General features: G+C 49.2%; 1 protein-coding gene and 1 long non-coding RNA gene across 9 annotated transcripts in view; one reads left to right on the forward strand and one right to left on the reverse strand.

Annotated features, from left to right (window-relative positions):
• Nucleotides 1-21,972, reverse strand: part of ANO1 (anoctamin 1) — a 166,076-nt gene that overhangs the window by 90,615 nt on the left and 53,489 nt on the right. The window lies entirely within an intron of this gene.
• Nucleotides 11,785-20,010, forward strand: LOC124228726 (uncharacterized). 2 transcript variants are annotated; one of them, XR_006885767.1, is made up of 4 exons: nucleotides 11,785-11,868; nucleotides 13,008-13,363; nucleotides 17,761-17,873; nucleotides 18,294-20,010. It is a non-coding gene; the product is annotated as an uncharacterized LOC124228726 (long non-coding RNA). The 2 variants fall into 2 exon arrangements; XR_006885768.1 differs by having other exon boundaries at nucleotides 18,375-20,010.

Below are 21,972 nucleotides of genomic sequence, written 5' to 3' on the forward strand. Positions count from 1 at the left end.
CCCACCCTGACCGCGGCTCACACTGCCCTCTCTCTGCAGGACTCACTCCCGCTCTTGCCGGACAGAGCCCACCCTGTCCTCTGTCGGGGAGGATGATGGGGCTTCCCGTTCCTTCCAAGAGGAAAACAGGGAAGAGAGAAACTCCGGTGGTGCCGATGGCCCCAGGCAGAGTCCTGTAAGGTTTATGGAGGCAGCTCTGCTCTCCGGGGGGCCTTTATAAACGTCCCCTACAAGGGACACGGCCCTGGAGGGGACGGTCTCTGCAGCACCAGTGACATTGGGGGCGAGGGATGAGCCGGGGCGGCAGCTCCCTTCCAAACAAGGGTCACAGCCTCGTTTGCTGCGAGGACCAGAAAAAGGGGAGTGTTTCCCCTGAAGTGACCGCTGGGACCCCTCACCATGGAGCAGACCTGTGCTAATGGCCTCACCAGAGTCGATGCTTTTCCTTCACGTCCCTGCTCCAACACGGCCTTTCCAGAGCCTTCCTGGACCCCCTCCCAGCCGCCTTCCTGTGCTCCGGAGCACCTGTCACCTGACTGTTTATTTTCTCTCTGCGCCAGGAAAGCGGGGACCTTATCTGTCTTACCCTCTGCTGTGCTCTCAGCACCCAGCAGAGCCCGGCGTGCGGCAGGTTGCAAAAATCTTGGTTGGGAGCGCGAATGAGTGAATAATGGGGCTTCACCAGTGTCCCCGGATTCCAGCACCGTGCGGATGGAGAACTGTCACCCGCAGGCCATTTCACACCCCTGAGCGGCTGGCCTTTGTCGTGGGAGGCTGTGGCATTTTCACACACTGGTTCCCCCAGGAGCCAGGAGGATGGAGTTGTTGTCTTAACATTTTAAGGCTGTTGGGTCAGCTGGAGAAAGTCCTGGAGGCTACCGGGCCAGCTGCCACAAAAGCCCCATCCACAGCCCTTCGGGCTCCTCCACCTGCCGCGCTGGCCGGGAGGGAGCAGGGTGGGCTCCCCAGGCAGCAATCAGCGTATTCACTAAGGTCCTACTGTGTGCAGCCACCAAGCTGCGAGCTGTGGGCCACAGACACAAAGGGAAAGACAGCCCCACCCAGGGAGCCTACAGTCGCTCTCGGGAAATTCCGAAAACCAACCCCTCTGGGTGGGAAGGGGGCTCAGAAGTGGGGAGCGACGCAGCCTGAGCCATATGGTCCGAGAGCTGGAAGGGCTGTTCTGGGGCGAGCAGGATGCGCACTATAGCCCAGGGCCCCGAGCGTCTGATCTGGCAGCACCCAACCCCGATCAAGGCCTCCTGCAAGGACGGCTGAAGCCAGGAGGTCTCCCCCACTGTGACAGAGACCTCACTGCCATGGGGGCAGCCGATGGCCCTGAGGCGGCTCTGCCCATCACGTCACACTGGGAACCTGCTCCACAAGCTGGGCGCTGCTTCCGGGCTCGGGTGTCATGCAGAATTACTCCTTCACAAGAACAACGTCAAAGATTTAGGGTCAGCGTCTTAGGGAGTTGCCTCCACCACCTCCTTGCCCAGCCCAGCTCCCGGTTCTCTCTGCTCCCTGCTCTTGGTTGTGCCACAAATCACTCTCATCTATAAATTCTCAAAATCCTTTGTCCCAGAACACGGACAGTACTCAAACTGAGGAAGGACTCGAGGGTAGGGGCTCGTGTGTGTGACTGCCCGGGCTCTGGAGAGGTCCTCCCAGATCAGCATCTTCCTCCATCTCTCATTCCTGTTCTCCTGTCACTGCCCCAAAGGTCTATATGTGGCCCTGAGCTTTTCAATGACTTAGAGAGCAAACATCCTGAGAAAAGGCAAACTATTGATCTAATTCATACTAAGGCGTAAATGACTTTCTTCTCCCAAATAATTCTGCTAGGTAAATAGGGCAACCAGCATCAGGCCCACTGACATCTGAGGATGCAGAAAGCAGAGAAAGGGCAAGAACTTCCCACGGCAAAAGGAATGGGAAGAAGGAAGAGGTCTGGGGAAAAGGCGACCAGTAAACCTTTATTTTTGTCTGGCCTGGCCTGGCCTGGCCTGACCCAACTTTTCACTGCCCACTGCCTTGACTTTGGAGGCCAGCACAACTAAGGAGGGGGCCAGCATCCTTCTGGTCCCTGGGGGCAACTGTAAAGTTCATCTCGGTCCAGGGTGTCCATCTGTCCAGTGCAAAAATAGAACCAGGAACAAAAGGGAAAAATGCTTATGAGCATCAGGGCCACACGGGGACCAAGAAACCTGTTTCTCAGATAAGATCTGGCCTTTGGAGAGGTTTTCCTTCTCATCTAGGGGGCTGAGGCCACAAAACCAGCCGGGGGGGGGGGGCTCTTCCCAACAGGCGAATGACTCTTGAAGGTCCTTTGTGATAAATCGGGAATCTAGTAAACGGGTTTTCTTGAGTTCTGTGAGCCGCTCTAGCAAATTAACTGAACCGGAGGAGGGGGTCTTGGGAGCCTCTGCTTTATGGCCGGTCGGGCAGAAGCAGGTGACAACCTAGAATTGCAATTGGCATCTGAAGTGGAGGGTGGGCTTGTGGGGCCGAGCCCTTCGCCTGCGGGATCTGAGTCTATGTCTGGGCAGACAGTGTTATTGCCGAGCTGAAGTCTGGGACACCCTGCTGGCATCCGAGAACCGCCTGTTGGTGTGGGGAAGCCTACACACACACACACACACGTATACACACAAGCACACATGCACACACATGCACACACACACAATGGAACTGGGTCCAGGAACCCCTTGCACAGACAGTGCTTGAGTGTGGTGGCGGAGAGGTCACCGTGCCCCAGCTCCACAGGCACAGGCCGTGCAGCCCCCACCTCGGCCCAGATCTGCCCAGCCTGTGGGGTAGACGCTCTCGGGGGCCCTGCTGGCACAGGAAGGACTCGCCGGATATTTCACGTGCGCCCTTCCCTCACGACAGGCCATCAATCTGCCTCGTGGCACGAGCCCCCACATCGGTGCCCAGCAGAAAACAACCCCTGCCCGTCGGGGGGGAAATAGCGACACTGGTGGGCCGCACCCCCTCCCGCATTCCAGCCCACTTCCAAAGTGTGAAGACTTTCTTTTTCCAGATAAAGAAGAAACAGGAATCGAAGAAAGGAAGGGAAGAAAAAAAGAAAGAAATGAGAGAATGAGGGAAATCCACAGAGCAGGATGTACAGATCTGAACCTCTGAGAACAGAGGGATGGGAAAGCCCAGGGCCCGATGCGGACCTGCGACGTCAGACCTTGCTGTTGGTGGCAAGCTGCCTTTGACTCATCAAAAAATGCCCAAAAGAGGGAAAAAAAGACTTGACATGACCAGGTTGTATTGCTCCAGAACAGTGGGGTCTGAAGGACTGGGCGGGTGGGGTACAAGATGCCCCCTCTTCAGAGAGTCACATGGTGCATTTTCATGCCTAACAGACCCCCAGGAAACAGCGGGTGCGACACAGGACACGGGGACGGGAGGGGCTTCCCACCAAAGGGCAGTGGCCCGTGGTAAGACCTGCATTAATGTGAAATTAGTGCCCTCTTAGAAAGGCGGGGATCTCAGCTGAAACGTGTGCTCCTGCTGCATGGCCACCGGTCACCAGACCACATGGGGCTGGGCTCTTTCCGATAGGCCTGGGGGGGCCTGGTCCAGGAGTCGGGACCCGGCCTTCCAACTGAGTGCTCCCTGCCCATCTGCTCCCTTTCCCTCCCTTCCTCCATCTCCTCCACCTCTCCCCCTCTCTCCTTCCCCCTCCCCCCTCCCCTTCCCTCTCCCCCATCCTCTCCACCCCTCCTCACTCCACCCCCTCCCCCTCCCCCCTCCCCGCTCCGCCCCCTTCTCCCTCCATCCCCTCCTTGCCTTCATTCCACAAACACAGGACCAGGCACACTCTGGCTTAGGGCAGTTACCTATCCCAGGGATGTTCAGTGTCTCCACCAACATTTATAAAATGAAGGTCCAGATACTCATTGCTTCACCTGGGGAGCCTTAAAAAATCCAGATGTGGGCCTGACATTCAGAGATTTTTCATCCACCCCCAGGGGCTCAGAGGGTAGCCAGGTTTGGGACCCGCCTAGTCTCAGGAGGACAGATGTGCACACAGGTGACTGTGATGTGTGGGACCAGTAACCCCTCCTGGAGCTGGGCACGGAGTCAAGGGGAGCCCGGAGGTGGGGATGCTGGACGAGGCTCCAGAGAGAAGGCAACCCCGGCCCCTCGGTGAGCCTCGCTCCAGCCTGACCTGGGCAGACAGCGCGGCCCCAGGGCATGTTAGTTCTCAGTCGCTCTGCTTCGCTGGGGGAGCTTCAGCTCATTGGGAAAGTGTCTCCAGGGTCTTCTGGAAGATGGGCCCCCCGGGGAGGTTTCCTGGGGCACAGCCATCTTTTGCAGACCTTTCTAAATGTCTATCAGGGGTGTGGTACCTTCACACAGCAAACGGCTCTTGTCCTGACTCTGTGCCTATATTTGGGGCCCATTACACCTTTTTTATGGAAAAAAAAAAAAAAAAAGAGTCACTTCTCTATTCTCCAAGTTCCCTTGGCTGCATCCCGCATGGCTCATCCTCACACAGTCTGTGAAATACACGGCGCGGGTACCATTAGACCCACCGGCAGACAAAGCCAAGGTCCTGGCAGGCCCAGAAGCTGCTCAAGGTCATGTAGTTGGCAGCAACAGAGGTAGGGACCCTCCCCTAACTACATGACCCCAAGCACGGGCTTTCCGGAACTCTCCTGTCGGTCTGAAGTTCCAGCTGTCAGAGCCACCCTCCGAGTGGACACCCCTCTAAGCCTGCAGGAGGCTGCAAGAGGCGGCCGTTAAGATGCAAAGTGGGGAACCCTGCTTCTGGCCGCGACAGAGTGGCGACCCTGTCGGAGTCCTCTTCCTGCCAAGATCAACTGCAGAGGCTGGTTAAAGACAAACGCAAAACCAGAAAAACCTAGGTGTTGGATGGGCTTTCAGGAGAACCAAGGCAGACAGGACTCGAGGGCTGAGGTCCCAGAAAAAAAGGGAAACATGGAGAAATGAGCTCCATATTCTGCTCAGCTGATTACCAAATGGCTCCCACATTTTCATCCACCCCCAGGGGCTCAGAGGGCAGCCAGGTTTGGGACCGGGGCCGGGCAGCTGAGAAATCAAGCAGAAAGGAGGTGTGAGGAGGGCACAGAGGCAACCGGAGAGTTCCTCAGTCTCTTGATGCCAGGGAAGCAAAAACTGGAGTTCGGGGCCCACCAAGGAGGTGGGGGTGGTGGTCACCTCTCCAGCTTTGAATTGAGGACTCGGAAAGGCTCAGGGTCCGGAAAGAGACCAGCCTTTCCCAAATCCTGAATTCTAGCCCCAAATCCTCTCCAACCCTCACAGAAACAAGCGGATCTGCCCGTATCCTGCCTGCCAGAGAAGCTGCAGTCGCCCTGGAGGAAGCAAGCATCATCCGGGGCCGCCCCACCTTCACACACAGCGTCCAGGGTTCAGTGAAAAATTATCATGAGCGCCAGGAGGTAGGGCCAAGAAATTAAAAATCAAGCCAAACAAACAAACAGACGACCCAAGAGACAGACCAACAGCAGATCCAGACGGTGGGGGCTCTCAGACACAGACGCCAATGTGTTGAAGAAGATAAATGAAAAGACGGAGGATTTCATGAGAGAACTGGAATTGACCAATAGAATCGAATGGAAATCATAAGGCCAGAAACAAGAATTTGAAAGAGCAGCAGGTCAGAGAGAAGGGAAGAGATCAGTGAACTGGAAGAGACATCGATTAGGAGAAAATATTCAAATTGAAGCACAGAGATAAAAAAGGCCATAAAGCAGAAGGGACCACGGGAGACACACAAGTTCGGGTGAACATGCCTAACGTACACGCAGTGGGAGTTCTGGGGAAAGAGAAGAGAGAGGGGGCAGAAGCGATATTTGAAACGAGTTCCGTCAAGAATTTTCCACAACCGATGAAAGATACCAGGCCGTGTTTAATGATGGATACGACAAGTGCTATCAACCTCAGATGGAGACACACCAAGGAGGTGAGATCTAGGCACATCGCACTGAAAGTGGCGAAAACGAAGGACAAGGAAAAAAAATCTTAAAAGCAGCCAGAGGAAAAAGTGACACTATCTTCAAAAGATCAAAAATAAGGCTGATGGTTGACTTTTCCGCAGAAACAGCACGAGCCTCGAATGGTAGAACAGCCTATTTAAATTACTGAAAGAAAACAATGGCCAATTTAGGGTTCTATATCTAAAGAAAGTATCTTTCAAAAACGAAGGTGAAATAAGGATCTTTTTTCAAATGAACTAAGAGAATTCATTGCTGGTAAGCCCCCACTGAAAGAAACCCTAAAGGGAGTTTTTCAGACAGAAAGGAAATAACCCCAAGTGGAAGCAGAAAGAAATGAAGAACGTTGGAAAGAAGAAACAAGTGGGCAAATCTAAATGAATAGTGATTGTCTAAAATAGCAGTAACAATGTCTTACGGGATTAAAATATAAATAGAATTAATACGTGACAAAAATAAGAGGAGTGAATGAAGTGAAGGCATTTAAGGTTCAACATTGTCCAAAAGCGAGAGGCTAAAGCTCTATTTTAAGAAAGACTCTAAAAAGCCAGGAATGCATCTGATAATTTCTAGTGCAACCACGTGAAGAAAAATAAAGGAATAGGGCCCGGCCCTGTGGCTGAGTGGTTAAGTTTTTGCACTCCACTTTGGCAGCCCAGGGTTTCACCGGTTTCGATCCTGGGCACGGAGATGGCACCACTCATCAGGCCATGCTGAGGTGGCATCCCACATGGCAAAACCAGAAGGACCCACAACTAGAATATACAACTATGTACTGGGGGGCTTTGGGGAGAAGAAGAAAACAAAGGATTGGCAACAGATGTTAGCTCAGGTGCCAATCTTTAAAAAAAAGAAGAAAGAAAGAAAAATAGAGGAATGTACAACTAGGAATAGGAGAGAAATTAGATTTGAAAAAAGATTTGATTAATCCAAAAGGAAGAAGTAAAAAATCCAAAAAACAACTGGGACAAATAGAATACAGAGCAAGATGATGGGTAGAAACCCAGATATAGATTAATAATTGTATTAAATATAAATGGGTTAAAAAGTCCAATTAATGACAAAGTTATCAGACGAGATTTTTTAAAATTCCAACTCTATACTATTTACAGAAGACACACTTTAAGATAAAGACCCAGATGGGGGTGGCCTGGTGGTGCAGCAGTTAAGTGCGCACGTTCCACTTCAGAGGCCCGGGGTTCGCCAGTTCGGATCCTGGTGTGGACATGGCACCACTTGGTAAGCCATGCTGTGGTAGGCGTCCCACATATAAAGTAGAGGAAGATGGGCATGGATGTTAGCTCAGGGCCAGTCTTCCTCAGCAAAAAGAGGAGGATTGGCAGCAGATGTTAGCTCAGGGCCAGTCTTCCTCAGCAAGGAGAGGAGGATTGGTGGCAGATGTTAGCTCAGGGCTAATCTTCCTCAAAAAAAAAAAAAAAAGAAGAAGAAGAAGATAAAGACCCAGATGATTACAAGTTGAAAGATGGAAGAAATACATACCATGCAAATACGATAAAAAGAAAGCTTGTGCAGCTATCCTAATATTGAATAATGTAGATTTAAAAGTAAGAAGTTTTCCAGGAGATAAGAACAGGTGTTTTGCAATCGGATGTCAATCAGCAGAAAGATATAACAATTCTAAATTATATGTATCTCAAAATACATGAAACAAAAGCTGACAGAACTAAAATAAGAAATAAATCCTCAATCATAGATTGTATGTTTAACAAAGTTGAACTCTTTCAGTAAATGATAGAATTTCAGACCAAAAAAATCAACTGAAACTACAGCATACAGATTCTTCTCAAGCACACACCACCCGTTTTGCACAGGCCCCTGTCTCAGCACGTTTCAAAGGACTGAACTCTTGTCCTCTGATGACAGTGGAAACAAACAGAGACCAATAACAAAAAGACAACTGTAAAAATCCCCAAACATTTGGAAATTAAGTGATGCTCTTTTAAATCATCTATAGCCCAAAAAAGAAACCACAGTGAAAATGTGAGGATATTTTGAACTGGACATAATGATAATATGATATCCCATGTCACGTTATCATATCACCATAGGTAGCTAAAACTGTGCTTGAAGATAATTGTATAGGCCTCAATGCACAGAGTCAAGAAGAAGAAAGGCTGAAAATCAATGATCTATGTGTGTGTACCAAGAAGCTAGGAAAAAACCAGCAAATCAAACAGTAAATCAAGTATAAGGAAGCAAATAGTAAAGATGAGAATGGACATTGTGATTTAGAAAACAAAGGTATCATGGAGAAACGGACGAAACTACAAGCTAGTTCTTTGAAAAGACTAATAATATTGATCCACCCCCGTCAGACCCAGGCCTGCCCCTCGCAAGAGCAGATCAGATGCCATATATTTAAGCTATAAACCCAGCAAACGAACTATTAAAATATTTTCCATCCTCCTACTTTGAGAAATAAACCTTTGCACAACAGAGAAAGTCAGGTTCAAATTTAGAAGTCATAAACCCCTTGGAGATCTGCGCCAGGAGACGGGGTGATGGGAGATGGGGCCTGCGCCCCCCCCCCCCCCCCCCCCCCGTTGCCACCCTGGCATCATCCTGTGCCATGAGGAGCCTGCACATCCAAGCTTTGGCTGCGGCCCCGCAGAGAGCTGCCCCTCAGCTGCCCAGGGGGTCCTCACAGCACGCCCATGGTCTGCCTTTGAGCGGGCGGTCCAGGAAACAGGCCCGTGCAGGCTCTGGAAATGGACTGGGGGCCGTTTGGGTGGGGATCTTTGGACCCCAAGTGTCCAAGCCTGGTCTCAGAAGGAGGGTGAGGGCTCAAGGTGGGCAGTGCCCTTGGCCTCACAGATTTCACCCCATGGAAGGAGGGGGGCGGAGGGCCAGAGCAGGACATGTGCAGAACTGGGTCCTGAGTGGGGCCTCTCTTAGAGGAGGAAAAGAAGGGAGACACAATGATCACTAATGGGAACGAGGAGGCAGGCATCATTACGGTCCCCACAGACACTAGAGAGAAAACATGAGTGCATTAGGGAAAACTGGGTGCAAATGAATTGGAAAATCTAGACGAAATGGACAGTTTTCTAGAAAAACACAACTTCTCAAAATTTTCCTAAGAAGAGATAAACAGTTCCAACCATCCTCTATCTATGAGACAAATTTGATGTATGATTAGTGTCCTTTTCCCAAAGACAGTTCCAGGTCCATACGGCTCCACTGGAGAAATTTTCTAAACATTTCAGGAAGAAATAACACCGCTCTTCCACAGACTCCTCCAGGAATAAAGAGGGACTGCTTCCCAATTCACTTTAATCTGTTAAAATGACATTACAAGAGGGGAGAATATCTCTCACGAACATATATGCAAAAACCCCAAACAAAAATGTTAACACGATAATTCCATTAACAAGGGTAATATGACCAAATGGAATTGATCTCAGGAATGTAAGGTTGGTGTCATATTTAAAAATTAATGAAATAGGGCCTGGCCTGGTGGCACAGGGTGAAGTTTACACATTCTGCTTTGGCGGCCCGGGGTTTGCCGGTTCGGATCCCGGGTGTGGACACGGCACCGCTTGGCAAGCCATGCTGCGGTAGGCGTCGCACATATAAAGCAGAAGAAGATGGGCACACATGTTAGCTCAGGGCCAGTCTTCCTCAGCAAAATGAGGAGGATTGGCAGCAGATGTTAGCTCAGGGCTAATCTTCCTCAAAAAAAAAAAAAAATTAATGAAATAAAAAAATCAAGTGGTCACCTCCATAAGTGCTGAAAGAGCCTTCGGTAAAATTTAATACCTGTTTATGATAAAAACTCAGCCTATATGACTAAATCTAAAACAAATAGCAACTAAAGGGTGAAATACCGAGAGCGTCCCCTGAGCTGGGAGCTGAAACGCGATGTCTGCCATCTCCACCTCCATTCAACGTCGTACTGGAGGTCTCAGGAAGGCAATAAGGCAGGAAAAACAAAGAAAAACCTATGGATTGGAAAGGAAGAAATCAAACTGACATTATCCACAGACTGTAATTTTGAAGGGAGAAAACCCAGAAGTACCCACAGATAAACTATGAGAATTAATAAATGAATTCACCGAATACAAGATTAACCTTCAAAAGTCAATTACCCTTCTATATACCAGGAACAAACAAAACCTAAAAAACTTATGCCTTTTTAAATAGCATCAAAGAATTATATAGGCACAACTTCAACAAAGAAAACTATGAAACATCGCCAAGAGAGATTACAGACGTATGTGAGGGGGGTAACCTCCTGTGTTCGTGGATTGGAAGGTTCAGTACAGTATAGCTGTCAGTTCTCCCCAGGTCGATCTACAGATTCAGTGTGATCCCAATTAAAATGTCAGCAGGAGTGTGTGTATGACAGAGAGAAGATGGACAAGCCGATACTAAAACTCATATGGAAATGCAAAAGGCTGAGAGTCGTAAAGACAGTTCTGAGCAGGTTAGAGGACTCATCTAGCTGATAAGAAGAAGTTACAAGACTTAACAAAGTATTGTGCAAGGACAGACAAAGGGACAAAGGGAGCAAAGCAGAGCCCAGACACAGACCTACAAATATACTATACGTTTGACTTCCTGCAAAGTTGCCACTAGGGGAAAGGATCGTCCTTCCAATAAATGGTGTGGGATCAATAAATGGTGTGGACAGCCACAGGGAGAAAGGTGAACCTTGACCTCCTACCTCACACCATACACAAAGCCGATTTCAGATACGGAAAGTAAAACAACAAAGTTCTAGAAGGTACCATAGGAGAGCTCGGGAGGGTCAGACATTTCTTAAACAAGACACAGAAAACAGTCACCATGAGGGAAAAGATTGGTACATTGGACTCCGCTAAACTGAAGGACTTCTGTTGAGCCAAAGACACCATTAAGCAAGTGAACAGGTGGGCCACAGAGGGGGAGAAGATATTTGCGATACATCCATACCCCAAAGGACCTGCACCCAAAATACATACATAACTCTGGCAAAGGAAGGGAAGAAGACAAACAACCCCATAAAAAAAAAAAAAAAATCCTGTACCAGCACTTCTGCCACAAAGGCTCTCCGAATGGCCCGGACGCATGTGACATGGATGGTGACGCCACCAGTGGTCCCCAGAGGAATGCAAATGAAAACCACAGGCAGATCCCACCATACACGCAGCAGAATGCTGGAAGGCAAGCAAAACGACCCAAACCCCACAATTCCCCGAGTCCGGGAGGGCACATTGAATGCACAGCGAGGGCTGGGCGGGGGGCGGGGAGGTAACGCCGGGGGCATCGGGAGGGGCTCCCAGGGAGCTCAATCTGGGCAGTGATTATCGGGTGCATCCACAATGTGAAAATTCATCAAACTATGATCTGGAGATCTGTGCACTTTTATAGTCTGCTTCACTTCTTACTAAAGGTTCCCCCCCAAATAAAAATGCGTAACATGATGGTAGGTTCTGGAAGCACAGGTGAGTCCAGTTAACGCTGGTGTCAGTGATCAGCCACGTATGATTTCTCTATCCTTCTAAGAACTTCCAAAGACACTCCCTCTCTTAGTGTTGCCGGATTCCCGATAGTCTCCTCGTCGTATGTAGATGAGGAGGCTGAGGTCAGAGATGTGAATGAACTTGCCCAAGGTCACACAGCTCGTGAATGGCGCAGCAGGATTCACACCCAGGTCCTCTGCCTTCAAATACCACGTCCTTTCTGCCTTTCCAAAGTTAATCATCCCTAAAGGGAGGCAGAGCCGTGAGCCTCGGGCACATAGTCACGTCAGCGCTGATGGTCTGTGAGGCAGAAGGTGCCACGCGTGGGCCCTGCCCCACGGAGATTCAAGGCAGCCAGGAGGGAAGACCAAGGCCCACAGATGATGGAGCAGCAACTCCCAGGCAAGGTACAGACGTGGATACCATATATCTGGCGGGGGGCGGGGGCGAGGTCACCAGAGAAAGAGGAGAAAGACTAGGGGTGGAGAGAGTCAGAGAAGGCTCCGGAGGGAGGCGACGTGGGGCTCACTAGGGACCAGAGGAAGGGGGCCCCGTGTGAGGCACAAGCAGGCACCGTGGCCCCTGGATGGGGAGTAAGGCAGGCTGGCCTGCAGCTCTGGGAGCTGCCCACACGCGAGGTGCGCACCCTGCACTCCCCAGGGCCTGCGATTCCCAGGGCATCTATGTCAACAGCCACGCAATCCGGACCCCACCTGTCACAGGTGCAGAAACAGCTGTGTCATCACAGCTGTCAGGGATTTGCTACTTATGTCCTTATGTAAGTTGCACCCCAGGCAGGATACCGGTTTCCATGTTGAGGGACCGGGGCCAGGAGGAAAATCGCCACGTAACATTCAACTCATGCTCCCAGGGTGAGGTCTGTCCCCCACAGGGATGGAGGAATCGCGCCCCAAACAGCCCCGGGGCCACATCTGTTGCTTAAAACACAGAGAGCATGTATACTGGTAGACGGCTAGGTGGACATACTGCTTACTCATCCATTTGTTCATCCATTTATTCATTCACTTCCTGGATTGGATTTCCCTACCATTACCTTTTAGCATTTGTCCAGTGAGGTAAATTCAATAGAAATATTCTAAAAAAGCCATCCACGGTGCCCATAATAGTCCTGGAACAGGGTAGGGCCTCAAAGCACCGCCTGCTGAACCAATGCATGAACCAGCGTCTATTCCGTACCAACTATGTGACGGGCATGCGCTTTCTACCCATCGTTTTGGTCACCTTCGTGAAAATCGGGACTATTATCCCCGTTTGACAGATGAGGAAACTGAGGCACAGAGAGGCAAAGTAACTTGGCCAATGTCGCCCAGCTGTAAACAGCTGAGTGAGGGCTTGAAACCGCAAAGCCAAAACAGGAGGCCAGGAGGTCCCCAGAACGCCCTCGGCCTCTGCTGGGTGACGTGGGAAGCGGTGGGAGGCGCAGGCCTCGGGAGCCGAGGCCCCGGTCCTATTTCACGCCAGGGTGTCGCTTACTCTGCTGAGCTGGGCTGTTGGCACCTTTTAGACCTTTTTTTTCACCTCCCAGGTGTCACAGCCAACTTCCAACATAAGCCCCTGGAGATCGATCAGAGGCCGTCACCGATGGTAACTGCTGCCAGAAACAGTCGTGGTTCAGGCAGAAAGCACATCCTGCTTGTCCGGGGAGCGTGTGCCCAGGTGTTCTCAGGACACGCAGAGAAATCCGAAGAAACCAGGCATAGCCCTCGACATTCGAGAAGAACCTGTTTTCTGCTGGCAAACGCAGTCCCGACCAGAATCCCGTCGGTCCACTTTCTGGTGTGGCGGCGAGGCCCCCAGGCGTATCCTTTCCTGATGAGCAGAATCTAACTGCCGATTTGGAGGTCTCTACAAGCGCCAAACAGCTTCTAAGGGGCCGGAAAGGTAAGTTGGAGTCAGTGCCCACCTCTGGGGAAGGGGAGAGGCAGGCGAGGGGAGAGCCGGAGGGAGAGGGAGGGAGGGAGGGAGGGAGAGAAAAGGAGGGAGAGAGGGAGAAAGAACAAAAACTAAGGACAAAGTTTATTTCAAATCTTGGATTTCCTGCCAGTCAATCCTACTCACATCTAATCGATAAGGCGCAGCCCACTCCCGGCCTGACCTCGAGAACCTGAGTAAACCCAGGCAGAGACGGCTTGCACACCATTTCTGGAGCAAGATGGGGACGAGAAGAACATAAACCAATCTTTAAAAAAATATTCTGCATGAACCTTAAACTTTATTCAACCTTAAAAGAAGCTAAAACATCTAATAAATTGATACAGTTTATAGAAACTAGATAGATTATTAAATAGGGAAATGTTTACTATGTTTCAAAAATCCAAACCCACGAGTTCAGCCATTGGGTAAATGTTTATCTGAAGGTTCAGGGGCAAAGTTAAACAGTTGAAATAAAATGGAATTAAGCCTTAATATTTTGTTTTACTTGGAGTGCAGATGGAAGACAAAAATAATATCTCATAAAACGGAAAGTTTCTATTTTCACCAAAATATTTGGAAAAGTTATTTTATTTTTAATTTGGATACCTAGCGTCAGTGTAACTTTTGCACAGGAGGTTGCAGTGGAGGCCTCCGAGCTGGAGCGTATCTGGAAACTGGCTTTGGTTATTATTTAAAACATTCATTCCACAAAGATACAATTTGTTTCAAAAAGTGTCATACCAGCCAGAAACCGCCTATAAATGTAGTTCTTATAAAACCCTGATGACTCCAGCGGAAATTCCATTCTCCTTTTTTTTCCCCTTTGACCGGATCTCAGGTGCAAAAAGCATCATCCTGCATCTTTACGCCCAGGGGCTGCTCCCATCAATGCCCAGATCTTCACTCCGGAGTTTTCCTGGGTCCTTTTTATGATGACCATTTTATACGTAATCATCAAAATGACCTTAAAGAGTGTCATGGGAACGACGAATGACAAGAAAATGTCATTATAATTCAAACAATTGTCAGAAAATTTTGTCCTTTCTCTCTGTTTTCAGTTTGAGAAGAAAGTCTTCGGAGACCCAAAAAGTAAACAGAAGTTATTCTTAACAGAATCCTTCTTCGGGCTTATTTTCCCTCAACCCAAGTGCAGAGGAAGAGTTCTGGTCTCCTTCTCTGGCTTCATCCTCTCTCAAGTCTTGGCCTCACACATGTTAGCTTTCTCTCTCTCTCTCATCATTCAAAGATTCTTCTATCTCTGATATGTTTCAATGTACTGTGGCCATTATTCTTATTTTTCCACATAGTTATTACTATTTTTTGGTTTTCGGAATAGTTTGCAGATTTACAGAAAAATTGAGAAGACAGGACAGAATTCCCATATACCTGGCACCCAGGTCCCCCTATTACTAACATCTTAGTGGGGTACATTTGTTACAATTAATGAACCAATACCGATACATTATTATTAAATAAAGCCCATACTTCACTTTTTTTCATTTCTTCGTTTTTACTTAATGTCCTTTCTCTGTGCCCGGATCCCATCTGGGATGCCACATGACATGGTTATTCTTCACGATGCTCCTGTGGCCTCATTCCTGGCTAAGGGGAGCCCTTGTGTCTTTCTGCCCCACCCATTAAGCTATGAGTACTTCTTTGCCACCTGGTACAACCAGATGCTCCAGCTCATTCTGGTCCTTTCTGACCCAGGGACCTGGCATCGGCCATTTCTAAATTGCCACAGTCCCGCTGAAGCTGGAGATAACAATAAGCCATGTTGCGTTTGTATCTTCCAAACGTTCGATGTGCCTTTGCGATATTCTTAGCCTTCTCTTTGAGTTCTTTTGACCAGGTAAGATCTGCTAAGCTCTCTGGAATACGAGGTCCCCAGACCACATGCATTGTTAAGGGGCTCCCAGAGAGGGCGTCTTGGGTGGATGTGGGGTGACAACCAGCTATTTTGGGTGCCACCCATACACTTGGCAGGCTGACTCTTGAATAAATAGAAAGAAACCCGTAAACTGCTCCACGGGGGACCACATGTGCTGTCACACCATTTACAAGAACAGAAAGCTGGCAGGGCAGCACGGGCGAGCACTGGGTGTTTTCTGCTGAACCCAGTGAGCTCCGCCTTCTCTTCATGGTTATTCGTTGCATCTTTCTCATGCACGCAGAATTTTTTTCTCTTCCCTGCACGGCCCACGCAAGCTTGCATTATAGCCAGACTGACTCAAAGATGAAGTCCGTGTCCCTCTAGGGCGCCTGGTTTCTGAAGTCATCTAAGTTGACATCACATATTCCAGAGCGAGACAAGACTGGATGGTGGGGCGAGGGGCATCCCTTTTCCTCCAAAGGCCAGTCCCCAAATGAACAAAGACCTCACCAGCTTGCTTCCCTCTCTGTCTGGATGTCTGTAGCATGAGTATCACACACATAGGAGTTCTCTTTTCGATCTGCAGCCAGTCGGTGTTCTGGCTCTGCTGTTTTCCTTCTTGGGGAGAAATCTTATCACATGGACGAGAGCGGGAGGAGGAGAGAGTTCTAGAAAGCAAAGCTCATCCCTTAAAAATCCCACTCATATGATAAGGAAAAAAAATCTGTCATATAAATCATGTTCAATTTCACACGCAGGTGAATTAGGAGCTCCATCAATTGATTGGCAGCTGGACATCTGCCCTGGCAGCCTGGCCGAGGACGGTGACCGATTCTTTGGCGGCTATTTGACAGTGTCCCAGTCTTGAAACTATAGGGCCAAGTGGGGGACTATTGAACCTTTTGCTCTCAGACAGCCTTATTCTTCAGATTTGCTTTCTTCTGCATGAACACAGCTTCTCAACATCCAGCCAGTTCCAGAAATTCTGCTTTCAGAGCACATTTGGGATGAATCATCGCTTATGAAAAAGGAAGAGACAGTTCCAAAGTACTGGTTTGTCTCCATTTTGAAAAAAGCCTTAATATTGAGTAATTTCAACATGTCCATTTCTATTTCTAACTCTATTTCCATCTATATATAGCTCCAGATTATTTCTCTCCTGAACCCTTTGAAAATAAGTTGGGGACTAAATACTTGGGTTTGCATTTCCTAAGAATAAAGACAATCTCTTACACAACCACAGTACGATAATCAAAATCAGGACATTCTACGTTGATGCAATGCCGTCTAATCCACCATCTATATTCAAATTTCGTCATTGTTCCAATAACATCTTTAGCAGCTTTTCCCCACCCCTTATGACTAATGTAAATGCCCGGTTCCTCATCAACCATTCACTATCAACAGCTTTAGCTGCTTCTGTGTTTACAATTTGATATTCAATTGAAGGGAAATCTTCCCTTCCTCTCTCTCGTTCTCTCCCTGTGGATTCATAGCTTTCTATTTTACTCGCTGAATTATAATCTGTTGCTATGTTATTTATTTTGATGCTCCCATCATTCTAGACTTGAAAGCCCCTTCAAGGTGATTCCTGTCCCTTTTGTCAACAACATACAATTAGGACTTGTTGTTTTGACCCAAACTGACAATCTCTGCCTTTTAAATGGAGTGTGTAGGCCATTTACTTTTAATGTATCAATAAAGGGGAGTGCAAACCTACCATCCTGCTACCTGTTTTTTGTGTATGTATGCTTTATTCTGAACCAACTGAGCATTTTTTATAAATTCCATTTTATCCCCACTATTGGATTACCAGTTATATCATTTTGTTTTAATTTACTTTTTTTTTAGTGATTGCTCTTAGGTTTACAAGATACATTTTAAACTTAGAATAGTCTACTTTCAAATAATATTTTGCCACTTCACATAGAGTTTAGGAACCTTTCAACATACTTCCATTTCTCCCCCTGTCATCCTTTCCGCTACTGTTGACATAACATTTTACTCCTGTATGTGTTACAAACCCCATAATACGTTGTTACTATTTTGCTATAATATTTAATTATCTTTTAAGGAGTAAAAAAAAAATAAGAAAGTGTTTTTATATGAACTCACACATTTGTTATTGTTTTTTAATTATGGTGCTTTTCATCCCTGTGTGCAGACTCATATTTCATCTATTATTATTTTCCTTTTTCTTGAAGAAATTTCCTTATCATTTTTTTGCAGTACAGATCTGCTGGCAATGATTCTCTCAGCTCTTTATTTTTCTGAAAAAGTCTTTATAGCACCTTCATTTTGAAATATATTTTTGCTGAGCAGAAATTGTAGGTGGGTGACTTGTTTCTTTCAGTATGGTAAAGATGTCGCTTCACGTCTTCTGACCACATACGTTTTGGTGAGAAGTCTGCTAACCCTTAACTTTGTTCTCCTTTACACACATGTCGTAGCGGTCACCTGAGTTTCCACTTTCTTTTCATGCTGTTTCTAGTAGTTCCGACATCTGGAGGAAACCCGGCAACGTTAATAGTCCCTTAAATATGTGTGCATTTCATCGCTGAGACGGGTGTTTCACGGAGACGAAACCGTCGGGCGCGTGTGAAGGTAAATTTCAAATCTCATTATTCCATCTGTAAACGCCAGGCTGGAAGATCGAGGACGTCAACCCAGGGGTTAAACCTTGAGTGAAAAGAGGCAAATACGGTCACGAGGAGCAGACGTGCTTTGTGACGGAGGGGTCAGGGTTCATGGAGAGCGTTAATTGACTTGCACTCTCTGATTTGCAACTGCAAAGTGGCACTCACAAAATCAATATTTTTTTTTTGCAGACAAATTGAAATGTGATGTGAATGCGAGTGTTGCTTGTGATTTAAGGGGAATCTGGGGTCAGCGTCCCCTGTCCCCAAATGCCATATATGGAGGGGGGGCAGGCAAAGCATACAGCTCCTGGAGTCTCGGGGCTGTGAGGGAATCGAGAGCCCCCCGACTTTAACGATTCATTCGATGCTTGAACCCCTGGACCAGGTCCCCGCCGAGCTCCTGGCACATCTCTGCTGACAGAGCTCCCTGAGCTGTGATGCTTAGAAAGTTCTTTCCCCGTCCCAGGAAACGTTTGCTGACTGCTTCCTGATCATTTTTGCTCACTCTTCTACGTCCTGCTCTCTGAGGCCACAGGGACGACTCATTCCGGGCACTGGCCTTCAGACGGCTTTGCGTCCTCTCAAGGTGGCTCTGTCCACTTCTACTGACCAGCCTTCGTGGCACGTGGTTCTGGATCCTCTCACGTCCCGCTCCCCCATCATCAGGACCTGCTTCCATGGTCAAAACCCTTTAACCAAACTCTGAAGTGCCGCGTCCGACGGTCACGTTTTAATCCTCATTCTCACTCATCTCTTCTTCTGCATCGCAAGAACAGTCCACTGCTTTCTCCTGGGGTTAGAATCTAAGACTCTGCCCAGGACAAGCTCTATGGCCATAGACAAGTTTCTTAACTGCCTCAGTTTCCCCATCTGCAAAGGGAAGTAACTGTGTTCCTCCCAAGGTTGATGTGAGTACTGAATTATGAGGTAGTAACCTTCTTGCGCAGAGCCCAGCACCTAGGAAGCACTCGACAAACATCAGCTGGTCCTGTCGTGCCGTCTGGCGGCTGTTTTATGACGTGCTTTGGGTATATTATTTCAAGTGTTCAAACAACCTTTTCAGAAGTTAACACTGAGGCTCAGAGAGGTTGAGTAACTTTCCTGAGGTCCCACAGTTAACATGCAGTGGAGGCGGGTTGGAACCAGGCTTGACTTTCAAAGACACGTTCTTCCCATAGGGCCACCAGGCTCAGCCTGGCACGGCTCCTTCCCTCCTGCCTGCCTTCTGAATGTGGGTGGTCCCAGGGTTGGGCCTCTTCCCCCCCAGATTGCACATTCTGAGTGATCACGTCTCCCCCATCGTCCTGACCACCCCCTCCATCAATTATCCCCAAATACAAATCCTCCTCCAGCTGCCACCTCCCTCCGGAGCCCCAGACCCCTATTTCCAAAGACGGTCCCCGGCCCCACCGAGCAGTCCGCAGGGGCCTCTCCCGTCTGTCCTCCTCCTGCCACGCATCTCTATCGGGAGGAGCGAAATAGGCCTGGATGCTTAAGCCAGGGTCCCGAGGGTAGAACTCTGAGCGCCATCCTCGGATCCGGGAAAGACGGGTGCTGCTTATTAGGGAGGACGAGGGGGCCGGAGGGGTGACAGGCGAGGGACGCGAGGAGCCTCACAGGCTGTGCATTGGTTCATTCAGTTATTCACTGAACAGATATTTACTGAGTGCCAGCAAAGCGCCCATCACTGCCCTCGATCCGGGGACACGAACGTGCCTAGGACGTGGCTCCTGGCCTCTGGGAGAGAAAGCTCGCCAACGACAAAGTATAGCCAAATGCCAGAGCCGGTGCGGGAGGGGGAGGGCCCTCAGCCCTTTCCACCTCCATCCCCAAGAGGAAGAGTCACGGACCGCGCCTCACTTACCAGTGGGCAGGCGTAGTGGGTTGAACGGTGGCCCCCGAAAGATACGCCCATGTGTTAACCTTGAATGTGACCTTATTTGGAATAAGGGTCTTTGAGGCTATAATGAAGTTAAGGATCCTGAGAACGGATCATCCTGGATTATCTGGGTGGACCCGAAACCCACTGACAGGCGTCCTTATAAGACAGACACACAGAGGACAGACCCACAGAGGAGGGGGCTGTGTGAAGATGGAGCAGAGACAGGAGCGATGCGGCCACCAGCCCAGGGACACCCGGGGCCCCCAGAAGCTGGACGAGCCGAAAGGACCCTCCCCTGGAGCCTCCGGAGGGAGCGCGGCCCTGTGACACCTTGATCTTGGACTTCTGGCCTCCAGAACTGGGAGAGAATAAATTCCTGTTGTTTTAAGCTACCCGGTTGGAGGTCATTTGTTACAGCCGCCCCAGGACACTGACACAGCAGCGTCATAATAAGTGAAAATGTCCCGAGTGGAGGAAGGACTTGCCCCTGTGGTCTTCCCTTGACATGCTCAGCCCTCGGGTGTTCTCCTCACTGCGGGCCAGCCGTCAGCTGGTGAGGAAGTCTCTGGGAAGTGGATGCAAGGCTCATGTACACCCGGACCTAAGATACTTGCACCCATCCAGGCGCAGGCAGCTTGGTGGGGGCACAGCCCTTGGCCGGCTGGAAAGGGGGACCCCGTTTCCCCTTTGCTGCTCTCCCTCCGTGCACAGCTCGCTCAGGAACTCACCGAGAGACAGGAGGCTCAGCTGAGGGGGTCTGGTCCCCTGGATCCCCAGCCATCAGAGCATCTAAGAGCCCTGAGTCCCACAAGGGCCCGACATTAGGCCACGCAGGTGAGAGAGGAAGGTGTGGCCGCTAGATCCCGTTGGCCTGCTGCTTCCTGGTCTGGGATTCGACAAGAACAATATATCCGTCAGTTCAGCAAATATTGATGGAGCTGTTGGTTCTCTGCTGGGCTCTGGGCCACTGCGCACGGCTGGAGCGTCCCTGGCTCTGGTTCCCCCTCTTTAAATTTATGCCCCTTAGATGCAAAAGCCCCAACATTTTAAACAACTGCTTGTGCTGAGACGGTAACTTCTTTCTGCACGCGGTTTGGTAAGAACGTCTTCGCTCCATGGTCATCTTCTCGAGTCTTCCCTTCTGATGTGTAAGCTTTGTCCAGGTCTGTCCTTAAAAGCTGTGCCTCAGCAGCCCCCTCCTGTGGTGGAGACCACCCCAGCTTGTGGGTGCGACGACAAAAGAAATGCCAGGAGGTGGGCAGAAATTGATGCATAATTGCTTCCTTTTTGTTTTATGATGGATAATTTATGCTGGGTTTGGACAGTGCATTGATCAGGGAAAAGGAAAAGTGGACTCTCCCTCCTGGCCCCCGAGTTGACCTCGTGGTCTGTGCACATCTGCTTCCCTCGCCCAACCTCCGGGCGCTGCAGGTACCCAGGGCCGGGCAGCTTTCTGGCTCCTTCGGCTGGGAGGGAGTTCTCTGCCCTTCGAGCTCCTGAGACACCATGCCTGCCCTCCCGAATGGCAAGCAACACTTTCTGCCTTGAATTTTTCCTGAATTGGGTGCCTGTCTTATTTTCCAGACCAGGTGTTGGCCAAGTTTTTCTGTAAAGGACCAGACAGTAACTATTTCACTCCTTGTGGGTCATACGGGGAGGACCAGCTACATGACTGATGGGGCTCAGTGGAAAATGAAAATGAAGGGCCCTTGGTTAAAAAATAAAGAATTTAAAGATGGTGACAGCAGATGATCAAGATGGTGACGAGGAGCCCTTGTAAGTGCAGGGTCTTGTGTGACTGCACAGGTCACCTGCCCATGGAGTGACTCTGCATCTGGTCTCTGTAGCAATGACTCAACTCTGCTGTTGCAGTGCAAAAGCAGCCACAGATGATACATAAATGAATGTATGCTGCTGTGTGCCAATAAAGCTTTATTTATAAAAACAGGAAGGGGGCCAGATTTGGCCCTTGGACAAGAGTTTGCCAACCCCTGCTCCACACAACTGTAAGTTCCTTGGAGGCAAGGCATCCTCCACCCATACACTCATCCATCCACCATCCATCCATTATCCATCCATCATCCATCCCTGCATCTATCCATCCATTCATCCTTCCATCATCCATCCATGTATCTATCCATTCATCCACCTACCATCCATCCATCCACCATCCATCCATCCA

The sequence above is a fragment of the Equus quagga genome, chromosome 17, assembly GCF_021613505.1.
Source record: "Equus quagga isolate Etosha38 chromosome 17, UCLA_HA_Equagga_1.0, whole genome shotgun sequence".
In the NCBI taxonomy this organism is placed as follows: domain Eukaryota; kingdom Metazoa; phylum Chordata; class Mammalia; order Perissodactyla; family Equidae; genus Equus; species Equus quagga.